The 21,509-nt window shown below is 34.5% G+C and overlaps 1 long non-coding RNA gene across 1 annotated transcript; it reads right to left on the bottom strand.

Moving 5' to 3' along the window:
- Positions 1–6,949: 6,949 nt before the first annotated feature.
- On the bottom strand, positions 6,950–12,955 carry LOC119154861. Its single transcript, XR_005106550.1, has 4 exons — positions 12,860–12,955; positions 11,165–11,232; positions 9,398–9,540; positions 6,950–7,791 (listed from the first exon to the last, which is right to left on the bottom strand). It is a non-coding gene; the product is annotated as an uncharacterized LOC119154861 (long non-coding RNA).
- Between the last annotated feature and the right edge of the window lie 8,554 nt (positions 12,956–21,509).

Raw genomic sequence — 21,509 nt, 5'->3', positions numbered from 1 at the left:
ATCACATATGACTGAATTTGAAGATAAGAGATCATAATTTTATTTTAAGGAATTTGGCCATACAGCAGTGATACTATACTCTGAAATCTGCTTTCTATTACTTTTTATTGTGCTTGGCTTTTTAGCATCTGGATTTTGGTGAGATCTTTATGAATGCATAATTATTGTATTTTTAGACATATGGTGCGGTAACTTGATAATTAGATATTCTGAAATTAAGTTGCTCTCAAAGATTTTCATGAAATCTAATATACAGTATTTTTGTGGAAAGTATAGAAACAGAACATCCTTTATCTGAAATACCTTAATGATCCACACATTGTATTAAAAGTGTTATCATTCATGAATAATAACTTAACGGTAGCTCTTCATTTTCAGATCTAAATTAACATGTTAAAAAAGATGACCCATGGGAAATTTTGACTTATTCTTACTCTGCATACCATTGTCTGTTGTGATAACAATTGTGAAAGAATGTCAACTTTTGAGAAGATATCTGCAACCCGTTAATCTCATAAAGTTGACCTACCATCTTACTTGCTGATGCAGCACCATGGACCATAAAAATTATGTCCCTTTCAGTAAAGAACCAAATGCATTTTTAACTCATGGGGGAGAAGGTTGCTTTTCAGTTTACTATCATTCACTGGATAAACAGGATTGATTTTTTTGTTAAACTTTTGCATAAATTCTGAGCATCAATTTCAATCCCTCTCCCCCGTGCTCTGCTCTGTTACTCTCTATTTCTTTGGCTTTTCTTCCAAAAGAACTTTGGCAGTAAAATAAGTGTTTTCAGTAACTGAAATATAGAATACCATTTTCTGAGTTCAGTCCCTCTTTGGTTACCTCTGAGGAAGATCTGCCTGTTGGGGTTATGACAGGAGTCAGCAGACTTCTCCATGAGCAAGGAGGGAGCAGAAAGTTCAGCTCCTTGGGAAGACTGTTGCCTGCAGTGTCCCTTCAGTGCTTACACTCTTTTTTAATTTCCAGACCTAATGAGCGTGGCCATGATGGGGGTGTTCAGAGAGAGATGGCCCTCCAGTGATGCAGGCACAACACAGGAAGGGCAAATAGCTCTGAGAAGGAAGGGGGGTAAAGCTATTGTGTAATTAATGTGGAGCACAAGGCAAGACAAAAAAAAAAAAGTGTAAAAATGAAAAATTTAATGAAGTGTATGTATGTGGAGGAATTCCCGACTCCAAGACTGGCATATTAGAGCAAGGCTATACGCACAATGAGGAATAAAAGCCACAAGACAGTGATTTTTAAATCTTAATTTTTAGTGTATTATGTGCTTTTTTAATTTGCCTGAAGTTTTGGTTTTGGATTTACTGCATTGAACATATGACTGAAATACGTGTGTACTATCTAATATGCTGCTTCTCTCAAAACAGTAATTTAAGATGAATCTCATTAGAAACCTCTTTCTGAACAGATAAACAAAGCGGTAATGTATTTTTAATGAGGTAAGGTGATTTCTTACTGTGCAAATGTGCCTAGACCTGTAAAAACACCATTTTCATTCTACCCAGTGAGGATAACGATGAGTGTTTATCGATGTATCATTGTCCTATTTGCTGGTGAGTGTGACCCAGTGAGCTACATATAAGAACTAGGGATTCCTCTTCCAATGAAAAGGTCAGTATTGCTGTTCTGAAATAGCATTGTTTCATTGTTTGAATTATTGTAATATCATTGTCATAAACTTCCACAATCTTGTTTGAATTGCAGCTTTCAGTTGAATTTGCCATGACTTTATTTTTTTAGCTTAGCCTTGCCTGTTGCTGCTGCTGATCACATTGAGAATGGCACCCGTCAGAATTGTGGGGGATTTTCTCAGGTTTCAGTGTGCTCTAAATAGTTTCTCATAGGTGGAACAAAATCAGACTCTTCCTTTCAAAAAAAAAAAAAAAAATTACTCCCATGATAAAGAAGTTTCTTAAAAAATATAAAATCATTCACTTAACAGGCTTTATTCCTCTTTAAAAAAAATAAAATAAAATATTTGTTTTTGAAGGAAGTATGGAAAGGATTGAAAAAGAGCAGGAAAGGTGTCCTCAAAGCACAACATGCCAGTATTTTTAGAAAACAAGCTCAGAAAGAAGGCTGAAATGCAGCTTCTGGGATACGGAAATTTCTCCACCACCGATTCACAAAAAAATGACAGAACATAAATTCCCCCAAAATGGAAGTAAATTGTATTCTTTACCAAAACCCATCTGAACCTTTTTGGTTCCACTTAACATAAAGCACTCTGGATACCTTGGGAAATTTCATTTATCTATATATAAAACACTTCACATCATATTTGAATAAGACAATGACCAAAAATGCATGATTTTGTGTATTTCTACATTATGCTGAGGTATTTTAATCTTTTTTCCCTTAGCATTATCTAAATTGGTTGCTGACATTTACATATTATTACTACAATGATTATTACTGTTTTGGGTTTGGCTTTTGTTTTCTTTTTATGGTTTAGTCATGGTAGCACACAGAAGTTCTAATCCAAATAAGAACTACCAAAAACTTATTTCATAATTTTTCTGTGGGGGCTTTATTGTATTTTACAATAAATACATTATATTAGTTTCTTAATGTCTTCCTAATTTTTAATTTATACTAGTCATGGGGATTATTACTTATACCTAAATCTAGCAAAGCCCTAAAATACAGTTATCTAATTTGATATAACACATTGGAAAAGTTCAAATTTATGTTGAATTTGTATTTTACATGTACAGGCATAATGTAAGCAGAAACTCTCAAGGAAGAGGCATTCTTTGATCAATAGACATTTAAATTAATATCTAAATGGTTAATGTATATTGCATGCAAAAAGACAGATCTGAGAGAATCTTGGAAACTATTTTACTTATAATTTAATTTGAAAACCTGTTTCCATAAAATAATGATTAAATCTAAATTGGACTCCAAGAGGTTTTTAACACTGCTAAATTTGCAGGAGTATTTTGTGAATTATTGGCACTTAGTATTCTTCCGTTGAGACTTCCTGTGGAAACATACATATTTCTTTAAATATCTACGGCCAACTTGTTAGCTAATCAGTAAAAACAAATACTGATCTCAATGTGCAGATTCTAGACAAAGACAAGGGAACTCTTAGGAGCATTTGATTTCAATGAATGGACATTAGAGTTTTGAAGAAAATGAGCACTGCCATCTTTTGTTGGAGGAGACTAACTGCAACTTTCAATTGTCAATATTTGGATCAGTTCTGGTTTGTACACACTACCTTCTATCAATCAGGCTTGTTTAACACTAATAAAACAGACAGTCTTTTTTAAGAAAGAAAAAAGTACTTACATGTAAGTACTGCTGCTGTATCACAATTTATTTCTGAGAAGGGCTCAAGTCTAGAGTGGTCAGAAGCTCTTCGCTTTCTGTTGTGTAGCTCAGGGAGGAGAAGGTGAAATGAAGAATGGCAGGTAATGTACCTGAAAGTGTAGAAACTTTTACATTTTACATCTCTGGTTGTACTCACTGTGTATTATGGCAGCTTAACAACGACTGGTGCTTCATGATCAAAGGAGTTTGTAAGAAATAGCTTAGTGAAATTTCATAGTGCCTTTCAAACTGGGAGCTCTGTGGTTTTAAAATGGTTATTAATTTGTCATTTTCCTAAGTAGAAAGACATGCTGAATCCACACCTATCATTTTTGTATGCATAATTTGCTCATTTATATCTATTACTTCTTTTTTGAGATCTTTCTGACACTTCTGTGACCAGGCAAATCAGGACTCTTAAATCTGCATTTGGCTGTTAGTCCTGTGCTGAAGATGTATAGCAGATTACCTATGGGCAACCATAGTTCGATGCCAGTGCCTCAGTAGGAGTTAAAAAAAGGAAAAGAATAAAAGAGTTGTATGTTTACATAATGCAATAAATGGGCTTACAATACATTCACTGAACTCCTCCTGTTCTTCCTTCCCACAATACAGTAGATTCCCACCCAGAGGTTCGAGATGGTGGAAAGTGTTTATGGCAAAGGGAAAAGAGCGGAATGCCAGATGATGGAAGAACCTTCATTAATGTGACTGCTGGGCTTAAACCACCCTTTCTCCTGAATATTCCTACTTAGAAAAATTTGTCTAGAGCATGTAGGACTGCCACCAGCCATCACAGACTGCAGTAGGGAGCATGAAACCTGAATTCTCCTACACCATTCTGGCTGTAAAAAGTTCTTGATATTCCCCATTCAGATGCCACCCGAGTTTGAACACTGGGCATATCTGAAAGGGCAACCACTGTATTCTTGCTGTGTCCAAGCCCCAGATGATCTAAGCTCAACAGGCAGCTCTTCTTTTTCCCCTGGGAATATCCAAGTACTATAAATATGTCACTTTGCAACCAAAATTATTTTCTAAACCATTATTGCTACTTTTATAAAAATGTCTTTTCCTTTGGTGTCTTTAAATTTAGTTTACAGTGCTTGACCAGACATTGGGGAATTTGATTTATCTAGTTATTCAGTTTTCAAACGGTCCATTTACTTTAAAAAGGAATTAATCAAAACATTGTTTTACTTTATTTGTATTTTACATGTGCAGGAAATTAACTGACTTGTATAAGACAAGTAACAAACACTATTAGATCTTAGTCTTTTTATCTGTCAAGAGCCCAAATTTAGTAATATTCCAGTAGCTTGTATGAAGGAGCTTTGCAAAGTGCATGAATTGCCACACAGCTCATCTTGTAAAAAAATCAAATGGGAAAAAAGTCCACTCACAATTAAGAAAAGACATAACCCTGTCCTTCCAGTTATCGGGACCTTTGTATTTTAGTGTCATCCATAGCTTTTGTGCCTTCCACAACTCCGAAGCTAAACAGATCACTACCATTGATGGCTTCAGCAAATCTCTACGTAGACTAATTATGACCTCATCCATATATTTAGATATATAGGGCATGACTAGCGTGAGTCTGAAATTAGGAACCTCCTGTTATTCATCTACAGAATGACCTACAGACCTCTGCCTTGTCCCGAAGACTATCCTAAAATCTGACATATAATATTTAGACAAAATAGATTCTCATAACCCTTAGAATTACATCATTCTCACTTCTTTCAAAATCCAAAATCCAATTTGTAAAATACTCTCTCGTCTATAATCCATTTTGATAAGAAATAATTAGACTCTAAATGTATTAATATATATTTTAAATATTAATATGTTCAATCAATTGGCTTATTATGCAATTTTTAGTCTTAGTTTTCCCAATAGGCTCTGGTAATGACGGTTTCAGTCTCAAAAAATGAACTGCAAAACTTGCTCATTTGGCTCTATGAGTAAAAACTATTTGCTCAAAGAGCAAAATGTTAATGAGCACACCCCTATTTATCTCTGTGTCTTTGTTGACACAACTTGTTAACAAGGTTTCACATGAAAATTATTGAACATTTTTATTCTATGTCCTTAGCTTACTTGGATGTGTTAGCACTGAATTTTGAAAGACATAAATGCCACTTAAGTCTTTATGCAACCTTAGCGGTTTGGTCATGCTAATACTTTTATGAATATTAGCATAATCACACATTAACAGAATGCCAAAAGACCCTAATTATTTGTTTACTACAGGTATAATACATTTACTGGAGCTATAGTTTAATACACTCATTCTGTCCAAGGAATTTTTGCATAAAATAGGGTGGTGGTGGTGGTGATGTGGTGATGGTTTTTAACCTAAGAATATAAACACATTTGAGTGATTGCTATAGCAAAGAAGTGTTTCTGCCCCTGTCAAAGCTACAGTCACTTGTAAACTGACTAAAAAAAAAAAAAGCAAGATTGTGCACAGAAATGACTCCTAGCTGCCTTTACAGATCAGGAAGAGTCACTTTTCTCTTTTGTAAAAGAAAAGTTAAAGGAAAAAAAAGTATGCATGGTAAAAGCAAGGGCTCCTCAAAGGTAATGCACTCAGCTGGGGTAAAATGAGAACCTTGATGCTCTTTCTGGATAAGAAGAGATCTCTGACTTCTGCCAAATGAAGGACAACAGGCACTGCCCTATTTGCATTGCTGGCTCTCAGGTCAGTCCTTAATGCAACAAAATTTACATTACAATTTCCACCTTTAGTGTATTAAAGTTTGCATAGTAAATTCCTAAACTAAGGCTGTGATTTGGGGGATATTTTTTCCCCCTCTTTTTTAAATAATAAGCAAGCATGATTTTTAAAAACAGATTATGATGATCTGCTTATGGGCAATGCAAAGAATTCATCATAATAACAAGAAATACATAAGCAATACAAATTGCACATTCAACAATCATACATATTTTTCTTTCCAAAATTGGGATTTTCAAACTATTCCCCCATATATGGCAGTAAGGCAGCCACCCGCTGCTGGAAGTGAAATTACTAGATTTGAGAAGTCAAGCATATCCTAGAGTGCTTCCAGTTCATTCATGATCTTGTACTTACTGAGTTTTGCTTCCCAAGTAATTAGGTGGTATCTACTTACATGCAGTAGACTAACCTCTGTCTCATGCATTCATGCCTCATTTCCTCATTTAATGCTCTTTTCAGTCTTGTTATTTATTTTCTTTAATATTACACTTCCAGCTCTATAGTCAGATGAGTCACACTCATTGCCATCCACAACAGCACTCTCCAAGGCCTGTGAAACAATCAAGTAATTTATAAAAGCTTTTCTACTGAAGTTATATACAGTCAGAGAAGTTAACCTTTATTTTAGTGGCACTTGAATTAGGATGAAGTTCCATTCAGAAAAGATTATTCATAACAAAACACAGAAGAACATAATGCATTTTATATTATTTAAAAAACAAACAAAGAAAACCCCAAACAAAACAACAACACCACAACATCCCAGCATAGTGGTGTGGGACAGTGGCTTACAGTCACAGATTTTTTTTTTTTATTATTCAGAAATATAAAAAATAAAAGTAGACTGAAAAATTCAGAGCACTTTCCTTCTACGCCATAGAACAGGGGAGATCAAGTTCTGAGAAATTCTTACATTAAATACAGACTGATTTCCTCACAACAGAAAACTAGTTTCTCATTTCAAAATCTTATTTCCTCCAAGTTGTATACTTTTCCCTGTTTAGCTGTCATAATCTGCCTACGATCATTGCATTTTACAATTAGAATTTGTGACAAATAAGTAATTGTTACTTTCCTGAAGATGACATTGACAGACAGACAATAAATACCTATGAAATAAAAGAGAGGTAATCCCTTCTAACATATAGAAAAAAAATCTTTCTAGCCAAGAACAAACATAACCAGAACCCAGACACAGAAGAAGCTGCTTACCTGTAACAGAGGGGAACTCGTACTTTTTCCATGAAAGAAACTACCATTGTTTCAATTACATCTAGAAACTTGACTCAATTTCAATTACTAGAAACTTGACCTGCGAAAGTATGGTACATGTCTTTCTGTCATTTTAACCACAGGTTTCAGTTGATCAAGAACATACCGAATGAGGAGACGGAAGAACTGTTATCATTACTCTCTGACCTTTTCTTAGTGTAGCTCGCCCCATTGACCGCCACTGGAATTCATGTTGGTACATCCATACACGTATACTGCTTATCTGTATTTATGTTGCCCAAACTGTTCTGTAAAATTTAAGCAAGCTTCAAGATGCTGGTCTCCTGTGACAGTTTATAAAAATCACCTGCTGAAGACATTTAGTCAAATCTTCAGCGAAATACAAGTCAGGACAGAGCATGGCCAATTTCAGTGTGACGGTGCCATTTCTTCAGGCCTCATGGCCAGCCGATTTTATTTCTCCAAGTCTGTAAAGCATAAAAGAGTTGTCCTGTTTACATTCATTGATGTGAGTAGGGCACAAATACTTAACAGCATTCCCAGATTAAGAAAGAAATATCTTAGCTAGTTAGGAAAAGAAAAAATATTTAAATATACGTGCATACAGAATACAGTCTAATGTTGTGTAGCTCATGAATTCTATTAACTTGGGTTCAAGATGACAAATACAACCTTGAACAGACAAATATTGCTAAAATGGAGAGAATATTAGATTTGTGTGGTTTTGGGTTTTTTTCTAATTAATTTACTTTTATATGGTAGAGGAGCTGAAATTAAGTCTCGAGCCTCCTACACTTCTAATCTGAAGTTTAGAACATACATACTTTTTACCAGAGCTAAAAGATGACTAGCCAGCCAAAACAAAACCACCAACAGAATTACAAACCAGCGTTTGTCACTTTGAAGAGTATTCCATTCCCATTTAAGAAGTATTTATTTCCCTCTAAAATTAAACAAGTTGACTTGATACACTCAAATACCATGTTTTTACTAGTTAAAAAAACCCCACCAACAAACACATCAAAACATTGAAAGTATAATTTTAATAGCATTGTAATGCTATTAAAAATCAGAGCACAAAATGTCATACTTGCAGAAGATGCTGAAGAGGAAGACATACTTTATACCACCTTAAAAATCTGCTTTTTTCTTCTTATAAATTGTGCCGCGACATTTCTATAATAAAGTTAATTAAAATAATTTTTCATACCTGCATACTTCTGGAAACCATGGCATGTAACAGGTCTATGTAAATGTCACATACAATTTTCAACCTTGCTGTATAGAAAATGTCATATTTCTGTAATATTCTATAAAAAACATAATCGGCTTTGGCTGTAGACTGACACTGTTAGCAGAGTCCTTTACAACAATAAAGTACACTCTGTAATTTTCCCTACAGCTGAAAACTCTTTCAAATGAACATGAGTCAGGCAGTACTTTTGGGAATACTGTTGCAAAGTTGTAAATGCTGCTTACCATTCCCATGAATACTGCCTTTTGGAAGAAGTACATCAAGTGTCAGACATGATATGAACTCTTTTGTTGGAGTACCTGTTAGCAAGACATACAGCAATGTCTCTGAAAATTCCACTACGCTAACTTTGAAGAGGAACAACTGTTTAGGTTGACAAACAAAACAAGGGCTGCAGAAAACAAGTACATGGGATTGATTATGTCTTGCTGAATGACTTAAATATGTGTTTAGATTCAAAGCTCTTTAGCTCTTTTTGATTCAGAATAATTTTATATTGAATATCGGTTATTCAAAATCTAACACCAGACTGTTTATTGGAACAAGTGGTAACAATAAATAACTTGATTTTCAGCACTCTGATGATGGTTCTGAGACCTCTTTTTAGATTAAAGACACGTGCTCAGCTCTCACCTTCTAGGATCCTGCCCTACTATAGTTGTGTCCTCCTTTCTATATGTCAGCCTATATGTCTATATGATTACCTTAGTAATTAAACTCTTATCAGAAGCAGGAGAGAGCACACAGTGGCACAAATAGAATTAAATAAGCCTGAATTCAACATGAATCATTTACTGTTTTCTGCAAATATTACTAACCTTTCAGGAGAAGCTTTCATCTTATTGCTGATATCATTACTGTTTATCTCAGTTCGGGCTTCATAAAGGTGTGTCTTCTTAGAGTAGATGCTGTCTCAGATTTCTGATGATTTTGCTAATTTTTGTCAATATTTAATTTATTCCTTAAAAAAAGAAAATAGTAGTCCAATAGTTTTTTAAAAATTGTCATGTTTCAAATACAAATTCAGAGTATTTCACTGTGACAAGATTAATATTTCATAGAAATAAACATTGTGAAGATACATGCAATTATCAAAGGATGGGTGAATATATAGTGTTGATTTAGTGTAACAAGTATTCCAAGTAATTGTTTTTTAAGGACTTGATACAAAGCTGGGATTTCCAAAGTCGTCTATGTTAAAATTTTCAAAATCTCTTGTCCTGTATGTCCTTATGCCCTACATAATACTAGTCTGTGTTTAATGAACGATACATGAAGGGCTGTTAGGAAGTTGTGCTGTAGGGAAAGGCTTTATTCTGGGTCACGAACAGTCCTGAATTGTAGGCTCATTAATTTGATTAAAAGCATGGCTTGTTATAGCCCCACTGGTTATGCGGTTTTTAAATAATATATAGTTTGTTTGAGATCTCATTAATTGAAGTTATTATGTATTTTATTTATTTCTATGACTTTTTGATCTAAACTGTTGTATTATTATGCTGTTTACATCATCAGATTTGCCAGTGCCATCCATGTACAACACCTGCATGTTTACAACATAATCTTTCTAATTTTACTGTGTATTTAGTAGAGTTTTCAGCTTTTTGGTATGGTTTGGAATTACTAATTGCTTGAAAGATTAATACGTTATATAGCTTCAGCCTGTCTCTGCACCCATTTTGAAAGATAATTATATAACCCAAAGGTACTAATAATGAAGCTTATGACAGAATTTAAACAATGCTTTGAAAGAAACTTTCTCTTTTTTTTTTTTTTTAATAAAGTAAATTCCAATAGGATATAGTTAAAAAAACAACATACTGAAAAATCAGTTCTAGAACTCCTCTCAGGCACATACTTCTTTCCCTGGTGGACACAGTTATCAAAGTCACAGTGATAAGATCATTCTTTCTATGAATTGCTCAGTATTACATACCACAAGGTAGTCAGCAATAAATCAAATATTATATTGAATCATCTGAATAGATGCCAAGTCAGTAGGTAGCAAATAGACAATAACAGTTAAAAAATAATAAAAAAAAAAATAAAAAAGCAACAATCAACTGAAAAACAACACTGAAAGAAATTCTACAGCAAAAAGAAAAACATAACACTGCAAAGCTGACTCCGTTAAAAGCTTTGGTTCATATTATCCTCAGATGAACTATCAATGCCATTTTTAGTATGAATACGTGATGATTCAAGTCATATACAATCTAGTGTCTCTAGTGAGTGCACAAAGTTGATCTGTATCAGAAAAGATGCAGGAAACATCCTGGAATCTGACTTTATGTGGAGAGAACAGTAATGAAAAATTTCCTTCAAGACCTAACGTTTTTTATTTGTGGGAGCCCTTGCTGACAGGCTTATGTTTGACATGACACATCTGGAAAACTTATAATTGTCTGGCTCTCGTGTAATGTGCTCTGATTCTGCACAGAACTGATTCATAGCTCAATTGTAGTTCACTAGGAATATAACATTTACTAATGAGGAGGTGTGAATGATGCACAAATTCTTAGAACTGGGGTGGGCTCTAGTCCTTTTTATCAGAATTGCACATACTCTTTCATAGACAGACACACCTTTTTTCAGAGATGGCAAAGGCTGTTTCAAAGCTTGCCCCTTTTTCCAGGCACGGTGAAGATATATCCTGAAGGTCAAACAGAAAAAAACAAATTATTGAGTTTTTCACTATGAAACTTTCAAACAAATTCTGAAAAATTACACAGACAAAACTTGTAGTAGTATTGAATAACAATATATCAAACTTACTTCAGTGGATTCATCTAAAATATGCCAGATGGGACTTAACCAAAGGAAATCTAGTTTTCTGGAAAATTACTTTTATGCCAGCTAAGAAGCTATCAGAAGTGTTTTCACCAGGGTTTCTTGAGAAACATGATAAACATCTTTTTTTAAAACCTTGGCCATACATCCCCTATCTAGGTACTGAGGTCCTAAGAAATAACACCACATAGAAGAGGGAGTTAATGCATCTTTCTGTGATTGTGGCATTTCAGGCTTCAGTAAACATGCACATTCTTCTACCTATTCAGCACTCAACTTTCTTCGTGTAAGTGCTATCAAAAAATGTATAAGAAATCTGGCACATGCCCTATTAAGGCAAAAATCTTACTGAGGTGCACCTGAAAAAGTAAATACAGTCATAGAGTGATAGAACCATCTAAATCATAGAGCTGAATATCATTTGGAATGTAAGATGGCATACACATCAACTAGTATAATTCAACACGGTGCTATTACTCCTCTATCTTGTCTCACAACATGCTGTTCAGCCTTCATCCGAATTAACTTGTGCCTTTCTTTGACACTGTCATGGTCCTTTCATCTAGTTTCTCTGTATTTTAACAAGATACAATCTTGTCTTTAAATGAGGATAAGCTAAGTAGAAAAGTTTGAAAGATTCATACTCATGGATCTCAGCTGAGAAGCATGCAAAGTCATGCACAAGATTGACTAAGTCATTAGTATTTGAAAATGTTAGTGGTTTAGAAGTGGTTAATTAAGTATTTCAATATAAACTATAAAATAATTTTACTTTCAGGATTTCTTTTAAAAGAAAACAACACCAAAAATTAAAAAAAAAAAACCACTCATGAAAGAAAAATGTTTATCTTTTTTTCCCCATTTAATACACATTATAATCTTTCTCTAATACACATGCTAATTAAGTGGATAATCTTTCCATTATTTAGTGCTTTTATTTTAAACAGGTCTTGTCTATGAAATTATGAATTACAATTCCATGGACTGTGGAATGGTTCCAGTGGTAGGTCCATCACTTGTATAGTCATTGTGATTTTACATCTGTAAAGCATTACGAGTTATGTAAATACACTCCTTATTATTAACTGATCAGAGTTTACAAATAGTTCTAGATTTGTTCCAGAGGGCTCTGCTGGTATATGCACCCAGTTGTTTCATATCAGGTGTTTTGGTTTTGAATCTGTTTTTCCACTAGGTAGAATTTAATGATTTTTTTTCCTCCTCTGACTGTTACTACACTCATAGGGAATCATATGGTCAACTTCTTTACCCAAACAAATCTAGAGATTTATCTGCTCACCCCTACTTGCAGTTGGACTAGATGACAGCTGAAGGTCCCTTTCAGCTGGAACTATTCTATTTAAATAACTTAGGGACTTGTAGGAAATAACTGACAAGTCCTTATCTAGAAAGATGGCTGTTTCAGCCAGTTTCACTGACACTACAACTGCACTGTTGAAAAAAGAAGTTTTCCTTACGTCAAGTCTTACCTTATAGTAATACGTGAAGTTCCCAGCTCTAAGTACAACATCCTCTTTGCATTCGTCTTAATCACCGAAGACTTCACAAGCAGAAAAACGTAAATCACCAGAGTGAACATACTGGATTTTCTGGAAGAACAAACCCAAAGTGAATGAAGAGTCTAAGTTTGCTTTACAGGATATCTAATAGAATAATATTCCTTTAAAATCCTAGTCCAGTTATTGTAATTGTGCATTTCACCCATCACTCAAATAGACACAGGATTTACCCCAGAAAAGAAAAAAAAACAAATTTCACAGTTCTATAGGAAGTAACAGGAAAATGAACAGCTTATTGAAGAATTAGTAATTTCAAAACAAATATCTAGAATACAGCAATTCTGTAGCCAAAAGCTAGTGTAGTGAGTTAGTGAACCATAAATAATCACATTTCACTGTCTCTGTGGCTGTCCTATTTCCTAACAGAGGCTTGGATGCCTTTTTTTTTTTTTCTTTTTTTTTTTTTCCTGAAAACAATGAAAATGTAAAGATAAAAATAAATGTTCTGTTTCTAAACAGAACATAGAAGTCTTAATTTTTGTAAAACTTTTTTTTTTTAAAGCAAAACTTCAAGGTATCTGTTTGGGGAAAAAAAAAAAAACCCAAACTTTAAGTCAACTTATTTTTTAGCAAAGTTAGCACATGAGGAGAAAAACCTTTCCTCACTTGCTGCACAAAAAATGGACCATCCAAGCAAAAAACATCCCATGAGAAAAATCTCACAAATGAAAAGAACTCTGGAAGACACTTAGCTATTTTTGAGATGAAATATTTTGTTGAGTTGGAGATGACAACTTACTCAGGTGGAAAGACTTAAAAAAGGAAAACTGGCTGGGACCAAAGAACCACAACTCAGTATTATTGGTTTATTTTTTTAGAATGAGCTTATTTGCGGCAGGCTGTTTGTGCTTAGCCAGTTTCATCCTTCTGAGCAAATCGCTATACAAAATACATCTTACAACAGACATAGATTTTTTTTGGAAGAAGGTAAATGACACATAGCAGGCACAAGGATCTGTCGTCACTGAGTGTCTTATCTTCCCAGATGATGGCAGAATTTGCCTCATGGTCTCTAAGCATAAATCTACAAATAATGATGAACTTTTACAGAAGATGTTTATTCGTGAATGTTCAGAACTACAAGAAATAATTACGTTTTATTAAGAAATGACAAAGTAGCTAATGTTCATGTGTTAATAGATGGGCATACAAACTTTTGGGAGCAGTATATGCTTTGGACAGCTTATTTATATAAAGCATAAGATAAATTATAAGATCACTGAAAGATATAAATAATACAGCTGTTTGTTACGTGTACAGCATTTTTCCTGCCCAAGTACCTCTGATCTTGTGAATATTACTAGATGACTTTTGGGTGAAAGAAGAACCTTGTAACCAAAGACACCAGAGAACTCTTACTTTCTGGGTACATGCAGAGCCTCTATTTAAAGTCTCATACAAAAGGTTTCTATAGAAACCTGAGGGACTCAGCCAACCAGTGCTAAAAATCTGAACCCTGAGGCCTCTGCAAAACCCACAAAAAATGTCTCTTCTAATGGCTCCTAAAGTCACTGATCTCGTGCTTCAGCACACCTTCTTAATATATGATGCTATACCTTATATTAGCATACTCCATCTTTGGAAATAAAACATTCTGATAACTGGTAAAAACACGGCTTTAACCCAGGTCCTTAGCTGATCCCAAAGCTAGTGAATTGAAAATTAACTCTGATCTGCTTTCTGGCATATACTATCTCCTAGGACATGTAACATGAGTTTTACATTTTTTTAAGGAGCTGTTTGTCCTATATATAGTTATGTTTCAAATTGTTACTCACTAAAAGAGCAAGTATTTTTGGTTCCTTCTGAAAGTCATATTTCCATAGTGATGCCGAGCTGACAAAAATATGTGATACATCATGATAACTGAAAATTAACTCACTATCACAGATACTGCTCCCAGATACCGTTTTAAACTCAGTCTAGAATATTATATTGGTGCAAAACTCAGCTTTTTCTGAACCTTATTTTAATATATATTCAGCATAAAGCATTTACTCTTCTTTATTTTCAGCTAGTTCTCTGTTTCTGTTTTGGTTTGTGTCAGTTATCTGAGGCTAAAATAGAGGTAATGACTTGTTTCAGGGTCCACTCCTAAACAGCAGCTTGGACGAGGCTGCACTAGATTTAGCTGCTTCTTTCCTCTGCAGGGAAACGCTCTCCTAACACTGCCGCAGCACTGCGCAGTCCTCACAGAAGGCTTCCATCTCTAATCTCCACAGCATCTCTTTCCATCATGCTCATTTCCATACTACAGAACCACCAGGGTCATCGTTCCTGAGACAATATTTCTCTGTTTGTTTCCAGGAATGTTCACATTCTAGAGGAAGGCAACTCAAGTCTACCACTTTGGGCAGTGCTTTCGATGTGCCAGAAAGGAAAGACCACATGTTTCTCATATCTGTTCAGTGGGAAGTTTTTCTTGTACAGAATCTTTTTGTTTCTTGACAATAGCCTTAGAAATGCAGATTTCTTAATTTTACTGCTTCTGATATTTCTTTATCTCTCAATTTCTCTTAAAATAACATTTCAAATAGAATTTCAGTCCACAAATACAGTAGTATTTCCTTTCCACTACACCAAGAAGCGACTGCAAGAATGACAGAACTCCAAAGACCAACAGCATGCCAACGCTTAACAGAGAAATGGCTCTCCAAGAGAAATGAAGCATTCATTTCTCTCTGAGTTTGCAGAGCTATGATAATAGGACATAGCACAGACACCAGTTGCAAAGATAATTATTCATACCATCTATGAACAACTCTCACAAATGTTATGGAGTTTGGGGCAGGTTTATAAAGAATTCATGACATACGTCCTTTCAATCATCTCACACCCACCCACACTGACATTTCACAAACCAAACTTATCCATAATACCTCTCAGCACAAGGCATTTTCTACACATTTGTTCAGGTCAGCACGCAAATGTTCTCACTTTCCAGCCTTAAAAAAAAACCAAACAAAAAAACCCCAGATAAACCCACATCCTTGTACAAAATACTACTCAAGGTCAAGATCAAGAAAAAAGGTCTTTGTCCTCCTCTTTTGTTCTCCCCTTAGTTTGTGCAATACCTTCTTTCACACAGAATGTAATAAATTTCCAGTCAGAACTTTGCAATTCTTGCAAGTTCTTTCTCCCAGGGATAACGAGATCAGACAGAAATAAAAAAACCCAAATATTAAACAGCTTTGTCTACTTGCCGTTGCAAAAAAGTCACAAAAATTAAGTCTGAAAAATTAGGTTATGGAAAACAAAACACAGTCTTCTATTTCTCAGTAAAATTCTCACTGTACCTTATTTATGCCAAGAACTATATCATGATTTCTTCTATGTTTATTGGAAGTATCTGTTAAGGTACTTTACAGTGGGTTTTCTTTCTATATCTTAACCATCTCCTAAGCTGTCTAGACCAGGTTGTGTTATTTTCAAAGATGTAAAAACTGCTGAATAGACCTCTCTAATTCTGGGGCAACAGTTGTGCTTTTCTCTTGGATAGACCTCAATGACATACTTCACTTACAAAAAAATGAGAAGAAAACCAACCAGAGTTCTTTCTATGGCAAGGAAATACGTGTCTTAGCTGAAGACAAACTTCTATGTATGATAGTTATTATATTTGAAGAACTGCATTAAAAGTTGGAAAACTACTCATAGAAAGTAGCGTGGTATTTATGCAAAGGAATGGTGCAAAATCCTTAAACATACAAAAAATGTATTTATACTCCATATGACTTAACATGATGTAAAGGCAGAAAATGCTAACTCACATTTACTGTTTCACCAAGACAATTATTATATGAAGTTCTGTAAGTACTAAACATTATGATTCTCTGATTTACAGATTTTTGTTGTGGAAGTCACTTGCTCACAGCTTGCTAGTGTGTAATGGCACCATCTGTATTAAAACGATGTCTTTCTGACCCCAAATAGCATGGATGAACTGTTAAGCCTTAATGAAGTAAGGATCGGTTACTGTCATTTCAGAGAAAAGTACTCATCTGCTGCTTTTTTACTGAATATCATACTGAATATTATACATACTGGATATTACTGTAGCACTTCAGTGTCATGCAGACTCATTCATGAAAATTGCTTTCAAAAACCCATGTCAAAGGATGCCGAACAGAGTTTTCAGAGGCTTTTAATTACTTTTTAATCTTTGTTCCTAAGTATGGAGCTGATGCCAATAAAATGGCCAGAAGAACTTCATTTTATTTTAAGAAAAAATAGTCAGTTTTATACCAGTATTGCTCTCGGGTATAGCTGAAATATTTCATCTTAAAGTCCCCAAAAATGTCAGCTTCAGGCAATGCATCTCAAGTTGAAAATATCAGCTCTAGGACTGAGCTACAATAAAGCAAACGAAAAGGACCTGGTAAATGGAAATGTCGGTAAAGCTCAACTATAGATGACACTGTTGGTTCCATGGGCAGTACGAAGTATTATAATGCATGTATAGTAAATGGTGGGGTTTGTGATCTGCACGTACTTCTTCATGATTTCCACCACTTTGTAAATGTCAGACGTGATACGAAATTCTATTCACATTACCACTTTAGTGTATAATCCTGAATAATCACTATAATCTGTTCTTAACAACTGCCGTCATGATAGGGGATGTACACCTACTTCCTTAACTTTCTCATCAGAAATCACTGCCAGCTCTCACAGTAGACTTCAGAAGACAGGAAAACAAGACTGGAACAAAAGATAAACCTTATTCAAGGTCTACAATGCCAGTATGATTTGTGACCTACGCTCACAAAGCCCTTGAACACATGTAAAATGAACTTAATTAATTCCAATGAAGGAAATAAAGCTGCTTTATATGCATCACAGTTTTGAAGGAGTACAGTATTGTTCTTACAGCAGTAAGATTGCATTGAATGCTGTTGAAAATGATGAAATATAAATTTTTAATTACATGGAATAAGAACCACTACCACCCCCCCACCCAAAAAAAAAAAAAAAAGAAAAAAAAAAAGAAAAAAAGAAAAAACCACACCACAAACAAAAAATGAAACAGCCAAACAGATACGAATAAAAGGTATTCTTTTACATTAAATTAAAATATATTTACATGTAAATAAATGGACCACATTTAGATCTCAGTCAGAGAAACTGGTTAGATTAAGTTAGAGAACCTAGCCAGATTTTTTTAAATTACCAGGATATACTTTGAAGAAAGGCACCTCTATGCATTCAGAGGATATTTTGCCCACATTTCTTTACTAAATATCAGCACAAGTACTACAGAATGCAGAATGACTGCTGCTGCTGAAAAAAGATCTCAAAAAGGGGTCATAAAGGGAACAGGCACCAGATTTGATTTAAGGACAAAACGTTGCAAAAATAACATGCCTGCATACAGTATAGCTGTGACACAGAAGAAGCAGACTAGTATAATCAATGTAAATTGAGGTCTCCGAAATGGAATACTAGTAAGCACAAATTAGACATGCTAGAAAAAAGAAAGAAAAATAAACTCTAAAAGTAACACATACCACCAATATTTCAGACTTTTTCCTGAATATTCTACTATGGATAGTAGCATTTAATACTTTGCCTTATGAAGGAATCAATTAATTAGTAACAATATTTTATTAATTAATACTTTTAACATGTATTAATCTTAGAATTAATTTAGTTGCTGAGCACAGGTTAGACTGAAGTTAAAACCCTCTTAATGGCTCACAACAATAAAACTAATTGAATTAAATTGAAACTGGAACAAATTATTTAATATAAATCTTGATACGTTGTGGCTAAAACATTCTATCATAAAAACTAATACGGTCTTTAGAGTTTCATAGGATTGAATACTCTGACAACATTCTGATCTCTCTTACATCCAACAGAAGGCTTCTACTGAAGACTCAACTGGACTAGAACCAGCATTTCCATCTCGATTACCTTGGTAAAGGAGGTTAGCAGAACAGGCTTTTCAAGAAGGAATAACAAATTCCAGCAAAGCCGGGTTTCTACGAAGTTTTGCTGGGAAAAGAAGTTATTATTCCTGACAGAGGAGCAGCAGATAGAAGGCTCTGACCAAGGGTAATAAATTTTAGATGTGAAAAATTATTCTTAAAATTTTCTAATAGTCTTCTAGCAAGAGATCAAATAACATTTGAAAGCATCACTAATAAATTAGACTATCTTAAGAGAGATTTTAAGGAGATAGCAATATAGGTGAGAATTTATGAAGATATAAACTACAGAAGAAAATTAAATAAAATCCCTCAGTACATCTCACCTTTGACACAAGAACATAGGTGAAATTGAAAAATACTCATTTACATATTAATTTATTCTAATAAGCAAAAACAAATCATAAAAGGAATGAGGAAGATGAGCTTTTTTCTTCTAAGTTGACAAAGAAAACATCACACAAACACTTAAAGGAAGGCAGGCCCTGGTATTTGTTTTAATTTCTACAACTCAACAGGGTCTAAAAGTCAAGAATCTTGTCTTATCCTAGGCTATGCCCCCCCCCAAACCCCTCTCTTGAAGACAGGTACAGCTTCAGCAGTAATAAAATTACTTTTTTCAGGTGGTCGGATCCAGCCCAATAAGCCGTTCTGTGTCTTGCTACAATGTTCAACAACTAAATCCCATTTTATGGGTAACAGACAGGACAGTGAGAAGACATCAGAAGTCTGATGTCTGAACATCACTGACAGAAACATTTCTTAAACTTTTTGCTGAGCCTTCACTTCAGTAGAAGTCAAATAATAATTTACCCAGTATACATCTTGCAAAGCATCAACATTTTCACAGTTAATTCCTGCAAAATGAATGTCTTCAAAACAATGTAATATCATGCATGTACCAGAATAACCATTCCCAAACAGAATATTAACATTCTAGATGTGGACTTCTGGATATTAGAGAAAGATTAGTATTCAAATAAAGGAAACAAGTGAGGTCTGGTATATTTTGTTCTTCTGTTCCCTAAGAAAGGAACCTCATGCTTTTCTGTCATAGAGCTTTTGCTTCTCTGTTTAAAGAACCAAAGTGTCAGACTGTGCTCCTTTGGGCTAATAGGACTTTTTCACTGGCCAGCTAATTTACTCCTTTTAAAAAAAAAATTGTTGGTTACTAGTTTAGACATGAAATATTAATCTTACAATTTGTTAAATATCCTCTAACAAGAGATCTAAAAGAGATCAGTTGAAAAGAGTGCTAATAAGGCTGCCTCAGGACACAGATTTCAGGAGGGTAGGACCAAACCTTTTCCTGCTGAGTGCAATGCACACTACGAACAGCAGCGTGCTTGCCTGTAGAAAGTTGTAACAACAAAACCTTTAGCTCCAGACTCAGAAGGACATATCCTTAGAGTATCTTCCCTCTGATCTCCTTTCTGACCAACAGTTGCTTAATTTCTTTCACAATGTTTCAGGCACACTGCTATATACCTGAACGATGAATCCTTTTGTAGCAAGGATGCTAAGTCAGTTTGACCAGTAAATTTACTTCCCATTATGATAGAATGAAGTAACTGTGTTACACCTATTCTTCGGGTGCTGATATCTCTCTTGTAAGTCTAATATACATCTATTGAACAAGAACAAATTATTCTAATATAGTTCTAAAATTTTATAAGGAACTAGTCCTAATACCAACCAGGAAAAGTAAAAAACAGAAACAGACCACACAGTCAGGAAATACAGTGCAGCTTTCCAGTTTTCTCATGCTACTTCAGCTCATTACATAGACATCACGTAGAGTGTTTTGCCTAATAGATAAAATTCATATTATAATTTTAAAAAAATTACTTTTAGCATGGGACGGCATGGAAGGCACTATGATAAGAAGTTTGAAGATGAACAGGGTGGTACATTAAGCCACTAAAACAGAATTTTACGACGGAAAATGACATGTCCCCAGCTACTCCTTTCAAGCATTGATGGCAACATCTAAAAAGCAATTGAGTATTACAAATTAATTAGAAGAAAATTATTTAATGTATTAAACCTACACTGCAATAAAAGACTAGTTTGTCAGTAATTATAACTAGATAGATATGAAAATTACTTCTTTGGCATAAGACATAAGACAAAAAACCTATATTTGTGGAAAGCGAGTTACTAAACTAAGCTGTGTTTGACTTTGTTGTAAGGTTGTAAGGTTGTAAGGAAGCCATTGGAAGAACTGTTGATCCTAAAAAAAAATCAAAGGCTTAACAATGCCCTAAGTCAGTCACGCTGTTCAGGGAAATGATAAATAAGGCATTAAGAGGCCTTAAATTTCATTCCAGATAAATACATTTTCCCATAGCTAGTAAGACTCAGTAGATGACAGGTGCATGAACTTCAGTCAGACCTTTTTTCTGTTTTTGATGAGCATCAGCTATAATGCAACTACTGCCCTTGGTTCATGGAGGTATTTAAGTATTACCGATTGTTTGCATTACAACACTAGCAGTCAAAAATATCTCAGGGAAAAGGAAACATACTCAGCATGTCTAGACAGAGCAGGTAAAATTCACAAATAAAATATTTTTCCAATGTAGTTTTGTACGAGATACTGTGTACTGCCATTTCCAAATGGCAAATTA

The sequence above is a fragment of the Falco rusticolus genome, chromosome 10 (genome assembly GCF_015220075.1).
Source record: "Falco rusticolus isolate bFalRus1 chromosome 10, bFalRus1.pri, whole genome shotgun sequence".
Lineage (NCBI taxonomy): Eukaryota > Metazoa > Chordata > Aves > Falconiformes > Falconidae > Falco > Falco rusticolus.
Note: the sequence above shows the minus strand (reverse complement) of the source record. Positions and strands in the feature narration are given on the sequence as shown.